Consider the following 8,462-nt stretch of genomic DNA (forward strand, 5'->3'; position numbering starts at 1 on the left):
CCAATGGGATGGCTCTTCGGAAAAAAAAAATCACATGAGTAATTGGAAGCCTATAAGTCGACTATATAACGTCTGTTTTAAAAGCAGTGGAAAGACCCAATTCTACTTGGACCTGCTTGGCTGATATCCAACAGAGATAGCACTTATAAAAAATGTATAAAGAGTACACCTTAATCATTTGTTCATGGAAGCAGTCGACTGGGACAGCCATGCACTAATGCTTTGTGACTCAATAGTCTACCTTTTTTCCCCTAACAGCCAATTTGAGTCTGATTATTATGCTTATACAGATCAGGAGGCCCCAAGAGAAGATAGAGGTCTATGAGTGACTCTCAATAGAAGAGAGGGGCCCCTGGGCCTCACAGGTGAGGATGTCTGAACACACAATCAGTCTTATCTCTTCACATGCTGTCTGATGCCTTCTTGTACTATCAGTTCCGTCAATTGCTATCCTGTATCACCCGCTTGAGAATAATCAGAATATGATTCAGGACGACAGTGTCTCGTGGAGGAGCAGTCCATGCGGCCGCCTGGAGGGTGCCGTTTTAAAACTGAAATAACCGTGTCTTCTAACCTTACAATCTTTCCAGCGAGAGCATAATTTATATACAGACGCAATGTATATTTAATGACTCACTTCTTTACAAAAGCAGCATTGTTGTCTTTCTTTTAAGACAACTAATTAAAATACTGCATATATAATTTGCTGTCTTTTGCTTTCATAAGCACTGATGCATCATTTCTCATCTAGGAGAAAATCCTTCAATCCATCAATCATCCTATCTGTCTATATCTATCAACATTTCAGTGGTGTAATGTAACGAATGATGCATCTTCGATGATTCATTTCCCATTCAAGTCGAGGCTGGTGTCTGCGATATATACATCGTCTGCGATAATATGGTAAGTGTTGTGATGAGCGATCTGACATTATCAAGTAGGCTATATCACCAAATCACACACAGAGGGCACGCACATAGGTTTATTAGTCTATTAAAACTCAAAATTCCAGGCATTCTAAATTGTAGACGGCAAAAATGCTTCTGTATGCGTTTTATATTTATATAATTTAATATAGTTAACTTAATCTATATCACACAAAGAGTTGAAAGACACTAAGTACTAGATGAAGTGCTTCTTATTCTTACCCAAAAATACCAAATGGAAGAAAGAGTTAAAACTGAACACAATCTTGCTACTCAAGCTGTTTTAACATTTTTATATATATATTTATTTGCGTCTTTTCCATTTTGCATTTACTTGTACTTTTACTTTCAATACTTAAGTACGTTTAAGATTTAAAAATACTTTTCGTACTTAAGTACAATAAATATCACATACTTGTCACATTCTGGTAAGATATATGTACTTTTACTTGAGTATGGCTTTCAGGTACTTTATACAACACTGGTTGAATTTCTGTCTCACCTCATAGAACTTTATATAACACTCATTCCAAGGATTCCAAAACTTTTCTTGTCATGTTTTTTTTTTAACGTTTTGATCATTTTATTGTTAGCTTTTATCAACTCACAAACCCGCAGGTATGAATAGTTAGTTCCTGCTGTGTCTGTGTTAAATATGGAATGTTTCTTCTAAACTGATTCCCATGAGCTTCATATCGCTACTCCATAAAATTGAAATTGAAACCTAAGACAATAGTGCAACATTTTATAAATCAATTTTTGTGTGCAAACTGACCTGATACACCACATTTTCCAATATCTTTAAGAGACTAAGAGAAGTATGAGGTTGTGAAGAGCATGTGGTTCAGATGTGAAATATTTTGGAGGTATTTGACCTATGCCGTAATTTATCTTCAAAAGAAATATTTCCATGAGGCTGCTCAGGCTGTCAGATTGTGAGGGGTCTCGCACACCAGCATTATATTGGAGATTGCAGGCAGAACAATCACACCTAGCATGGCTGTCTCTATCCTCTACTACCCCCATTATGAGTGTTTATATTGAATCTAATACTGATTCTCCCAGGAGGAAAAGGACCAAAAATATTAGGCTTCAAGGCAAAAGTGCAGAGACAGATTTTTCAATGAAGGATAATTGTACAATGATACAGAAAATGTTACTCGATAACAGAATACAATCCCTCATCTTCCTGGAGGATCCATATAAATGATCTCAAATAATCATCCCATCAATATTTCTGTTCGACAACAAGGACAATGTCACAAGAGAAGCATTTAGAGCTAAACAATGCCAGAGGACGTGTCAAAAAAGTGTTACTGTGTCAAGACACAAAAGAGGCATTATTTGAATAAACATCTTTGTTTACCAATAACAATAATCAACAATAACACAACCATCATAATGAATAGCAGTCCTGCTTGTTTAACACAGCGGGGGTTAATTCAATCAGTAAACTCAAACCATTGCGGGTGAAACTAAACTAATTTAGAGCTACTCATTTCAGACATCTAAACAGAGATGCCACAACTAATTAAGGCACTAATAGGACAAACCGCTTTCCCTGTGACATGATTATGTGCTACCTAATAATGATGTGGGGAATCTGCAAGACGGCCTGGTTCAAGGTCCCATGTGGGAAAGCAGGCATGTCATGGGTGTCCTAGTATTTAACCTGTCCACCAATAAGCCACTTTGCCTTGACTCCATCACACTGGCACTTTTATGAGTGCACATGAAAGAGATTAACGACTACGTCGGACGGGCATCTAGAATGCAAATGATTCACCTGCGCATTCCCCGCGCGATGTGTTGCATTGCTGCAAATTATGGGACGTTATTTACTTGCTTTGCAGATGCCCACACAAAGGGCAACTTAACATCGCAAACAGCTTTACATATGGACCATTTAGACCGAACCGTAAGGCACCTCCTTTTAACCTACACCCCTTCAGCAGCACATTGCCTCTGAATCATTGCACCGTTGCACTCCAGAAGCCCTGCTTGGGGAATTGAGCAGTTCAGTTCCTTGATAGCGCACTGAAAAAGATTAAGCCCACATTTTATAAGACTACTTCCTGATTTGACTAAGAAGAAAGTGTTGTGAAAGGTTTGGAAAAATGCTCTTGATATGAAGGGCTGAAGGGCCTCTATAGCAATACATAGTCTGACAATTCTAAAGGCTGCAATACACTACTATACATTTGTACAGATTTTTGCCCCGATTTGCTATCTGGATGGATCAGTGATAGTTGCTGAAAGTCAGAGCCAGTCTGCAGAATTTGGAAAGGTGGAGTTGACAGATTTCACAGAAAATGGCATGCTGTATGATGGGCAAAGACTGATATTTTAGCTTCATACCATGAATCCATCAAGCTGGAGGATATGAAGCTTGATATTTTAGAACAAATATTGTTTGTCATGTGTCTCCAAGCAATAAGACATATATTTCTGTGTGAGTTTGTTGTGTTCAGAATAACTTTTGGGAAGTGTATGATGCCTAGTGTTTTAAAATCGGTTCCATTTTTAAAAGTCATGTATTGTATTCTAGCCTCAAGTAAAAAACTGTAAAAAAAAAACAAAAAAAGGGCTATTGGTGATAATGTATCTGTTTAGAGGGCAATATCTACTTCTGAACAGTCAAACTTCATACAAACACACGCACACACAAAACAATGTGCCACCTCATCCACACATTCATTTTTTATTTGTTTATGACTATCATGGTTGCTCTCATACAACAATACAAAAACACACTTGGCCTCAGTGCTCTCCTGCTTGTAGAAATCTAGAGAACATTGACCTTTGTCATGTGCGATCAGCGAGTTTTCGGTCAGAGTTGCTGTCAAAACACTCTGCAAACATGCAAAAAACAAAAACAAGCTTGACTGAAAACCACTGAATAGGCACCTCAGCGATTATGCATATTACCCAGAGACACTGATTCCGGTCCTCTTCAGTTTATGTGATGGGTAGAGGGCAGTGGGTTCTCTGATAAGCATGGGAAAAACACAGAATCATTCACTCAAATATGTTCGCAACATCTGAATTTAAATAAACCAAGCCAAAAAAAATATATAATTACATATATATATACACACACTGCAACCTATATGTTGCACATACATGGGCTATAAATTATTTCAGTGGCTTTAGTTTGACAGGACTACATTGGTGCTTCTTCTAAAGCAATAATAATCAGGGCAAATGATTCCTCTGTTATTGTAATAGTATACTGGCAATAAAAAAAATAAAAATCTATAATTATTTTTAAAACTATTAAAAAGCAATTCAAGATGATTTTGCTAGACAACTGCATATGGGTAAAATATTCCTATTTGACCCATATGAACAAAATCTTAAAATTCTCTAAAGTCAGTAATATCAAAAACCTCATGCATCAACAAAATAAAACAAAAATGTACAAACAAAAGGCTAGTGGATGAGCCTAAACATCCAGTCTATTTTTTGTCTTCATCCATTCAATGAAAAATATTACTTCCGTCAGTCTGGTCAATGTGTTTTTATGCTTGAACAAAATATTAATTTTTAGCTTGCTTAGGCTAGAAATATAATTGAATTCTGATTTTTTTTGTTTTTCTTATTCCATGTCTTTGTTTGCTCATGCTGCAAAATGGAAGGCACTTGTTTGCCAAAGGGGCCGAGAGCCTTGTCCATTTTGACATTCACATTCTAGCAGTAATGATCCTAAAAGCTGCAATTAAGCTGACTGTCACATCCCGGGGAGCACGCGAGCAGCAGCACAAGGTCTTGTCCTCGAGAGCTGCATCCATTGCGCCTGCCCAGGAAAATTCCCTCAACACATAATTTTTCCAACCCCCCTCTCCTTTTCTCCTCGCTTTCCCTGTTCTTTTATTACAGCCTTCATCTAGATTTTTGTAGTGGCCATGCACATATATGTGGTGTTTTTTTTTTTAGTTAATGTCATGTTTTTAAAAAAACTATATGCATTATTTATATGCGTAAAAAAGCTTTTAATTCAATTCAATTGAATTAAATGTAAAATGGACTACATTTTCATCTGTTTTGTGCCTTTGAATAGACTGATGTTCTAAAGCAACATCATGTTCTATCTGAATAAAAATTCCCAGCGGTGATCAGATCATTCCCTGTTGATTCCTAAAAGAGAAAAACAGAAATGCAGTCAAAAGCAAGCAGCTGGAGTGCCATGACTTATTATTTCTCTTTTTGCGTTTGATGCCTGGGCCCACTCCTCTGGAGATGAAACGAAAACTCTCTGTTATAAAATCATGAAAAGGATATGGACAACACCAGGTGGGCAAATCTATCAAAACCCCCGGCATACACACATGCGAGGGTACGCACATAAAGGGGGTAAAATCATTTTAATTAGCTGAGTGAATGTGATTTGCTGAATGCGGGGAACTAGGTTCTGCACACATTAAAATTGGTCTAATTTTCTGCAAAAAGTCCCATCTGAGTGGACCTGGCCACAGTCAATCAAGTTAAAAGCTACGGGTGCTTAATTTGATTTACCAATATAAAATGCAAATGAGGTGATTAAGTGGAGAGGGGAGGCAGAGTAGGAGCCTCTTTTAAACCATCAAGTTAAATGTGAACAGACATCGGACTGGCAGCAGCAAGAATGTTTTAGCATATTCGTTTGATTAGAGGTACAGAAATTTAATTAGTGTGGCTAATTGCTTGACAAATTGCAGAACACTCCTGAAAAGGCAAATTTTTTTTTTAAACTGTGTAAAACCCCCTCCGTGTGGAAATTTTGTCCAAATGGCCCCTATGCCAATATGTGAAAAGCATAATTAAATAAATGGAAGAAGGCACAACAGTACCTTACAATAGCAAATGAGATAATGCCTGTAATTAGGCGGGACACAAGTCTATGTCCATATGCCATGTTTCTCTTCAGCTACTCTCCGTTCCTCTCATAGGACAAATCTAATAAGCCTCCTTAACTAGGTGAGGCTCTCCTGGGATACTGAAGAGCTGTCGGTCTGAGCCGTAGTACCGGAGCACTAATCAGAGTATGATGCACATAGTCAAGCCAAGCTCCTGTGCTACAACAAACATGTTTTGTTTTGTTTTGCACAAAGAGCTATATGTTTATGTGGTATATTACTTTTTTTATATTATCCACATAAACGCAAATCTCTTTTACATATAATTATTTACTTACAAAAACATACAGTAGCAAAACATTTTCAAATTTTCCTTAACAAAATAACAGAATGACGGTGGATATTCTTCATACCTTTTAGCTCTTTAGTATGTTGTAGTCTCAGCCTCCAAAAATTGGCCATCCCATTCTTATTGGCAGGCTATAAAGCAATTTCCGGCAGCCAGGGTTCTCCAGTGCACCTGGAAACGAAGATCTGTTTACAAGAAACTGTGCTGATAAAGCAAGTGCTCTAGAGGAAAGTTTAAAGACTGTAGAATACTGGTCAAATGCTTGCGGCATTAAGGAGTAAGGTCGAACTCTTGGCCAGTGGATCTGGGCCAGAATAAGCTGCAATTCATGATAAAAAAAAGTCAAGTTATCCAGTATAACACACAATTGTTGTTTTTAACAGTGAAGGACAATTCAGAAAAGCTTCCTTACTTGCTTACATTTCATAATGCCCCAAATTCGTGAGTAAATTCCAGCCAATATTAATATTCTTTACATTATTGTTTTATTAAATTTTAAAACTATCCACGCAGTAGCCTACAGATTCATAATCATGCACAAGCATGAAAATATAAATATAGGCCTATAATTGTGCTACTAATCCTATAAGGTCCGGTTTTATTACTCTTTCAATGCCTTGTTTCTCTTATTTAATAGAAGAAACGTATAATTACATTAACCCACCATCATCAGTTGTACACTATTGTAGCAGCTACATATTTTGTTTATGATAAAAACACCAAATAGCCTACTATAAGATGTATGTAAAAATCGATTACTGTTATCATAAATATCTAATAGCCTACCTTTTTTATTTATTTATTTTATTCTTCTTTTTTTTGTAGTCCTGGAACAGATGCCTTTGCGTCATGACGCATGTAGTTAATTGTATGTATACCCTGGAAAAGAGCCTGCAAACATGTTGTGTTTGCGCTGCATTAGGGATTAATCATTTTAATAAACTTGTATCAGGAACTGCAGAAAGATATCGCACTACGTGAGCAGAGATTTAACAACAGTCGCATCAAACTACGCAGAAGCAGCGTCACTACGTAACCGCGCAACCGGCCATTTTCTCGCGTCGAGTGAAGAGCTTCAAGGTGTCTGTTGATAAAAAGGTAAGAGTACGAAAAAGTGAAAAGTTATAATTATTTTTGGTTTCTACTAGTCGAGTTGTTACAAAAACAGCTTTACTGTATATATTCGATATTAACATTTACATATAGAAACTTTTTGGATGTTGTAAGCCTACTTTTCTGAACTGGATTCTTCCATAGTGTTAGCTATGATGAATGTGTTTAACAATGAATGTGTTTATCACCTGCCTTAATACATTACGCAAAAAAGTAACTTTGCTAGGATATGTTTTGTTTTAGTAGTTGCGGTGCAATGTATCATGTTTTGTTTCCGTTAGAATGATTTAATCATGAGATATTTTATTAAGACATTAAATATATAAATAATTAGCCTACATGTAATATATAAAGTTTTTTGCTTGATCAGCCATGACTTGCTATAGTCAGCAAAGTCAGAACTTATTTTTAGTCAGTTGCATTAGGGGCGGGGCATTCTCACTCTGGGGGGCATTTGATTGGATACAAATCTGTGTGGTGCAGGATGAGTCATATATTATATTATATTATATTTAGTGCTGTCAAGCGATTAATTGCATCCAAAATAAAAGATTTGTTACATAATATATGTATGTGTACTGTGTATTATGTATATATAAATACACAAACATACTGTATATATTTTGAAAATATTTACATGTATATACATTTATATTCTTATATTTTATATTATCTATAAATATATAAACATCATATTTTGTTGCATACATGCATGTGTTTGTATATATACATAATAAATATACACAGTATGCACACATATATGTTAACAAAAACTTTTATTTTGGATGCGATTAATTGCTTGACAGCACTAATTATATTATATTATATTATATTATATTATATTATAGGTTGTGAGATTCTGATAGTGTAATACTGTTGCTGTATAATGACTTTTTCAAACTGGTTTCACTCATTTCGGTGAAGCAAATGCTGTTGTGTTTGGGCAGGTTAGGATGCTTAAACAAACAGACCAATGTTTTGTTTTGTTTAGTTTTTTTAACAGTGTTATATTATAGCCTACTAATGTTTTTATAAAGTACAAGTGTGAGGATACACTTATCATTTACAGTCATTCACAGCCATAATCTAAGATGGCATATGGTTATATACATTTTGAATATAAATGATACAAACTCACTGTTTTATTTAAACATTTGTGCTTGACTCACTTTCTATAAAAAGTCACAAAATGATCTACAGTTATCTTACTGGCTTAAATAACGGTCTACAAGTAACATT

The 8,462-nt window shown here is 35.8% G+C and overlaps 1 long non-coding RNA gene across 1 annotated transcript; it reads right to left on the reverse strand.

Moving 5' to 3' along the window:
• Positions 1–3,661: 3,661 nt before the first annotated feature.
• LOC107599172 (uncharacterized) lies at positions 3,662–6,277 on the reverse strand. The gene is made up of 3 exons (XR_001610643.1): positions 6,175–6,277; positions 3,855–3,914; positions 3,662–3,778 (listed from the first exon to the last, which is right to left on the reverse strand). It is a non-coding gene; the product is annotated as an uncharacterized lncRNA (long non-coding RNA).
• Positions 6,278–8,462: the final 2,185 nt, after the last annotated feature.

The sequence above is a fragment of the Sinocyclocheilus grahami genome, unplaced genomic scaffold (assembly GCF_001515645.1).
Source record: "Sinocyclocheilus grahami isolate Dianchi unplaced genomic scaffold, SAMN03320097.WGS_v1.1 scaffold262.1, whole genome shotgun sequence".
In the NCBI taxonomy this organism is placed as follows: domain Eukaryota; kingdom Metazoa; phylum Chordata; class Actinopteri; order Cypriniformes; family Cyprinidae; genus Sinocyclocheilus; species Sinocyclocheilus grahami.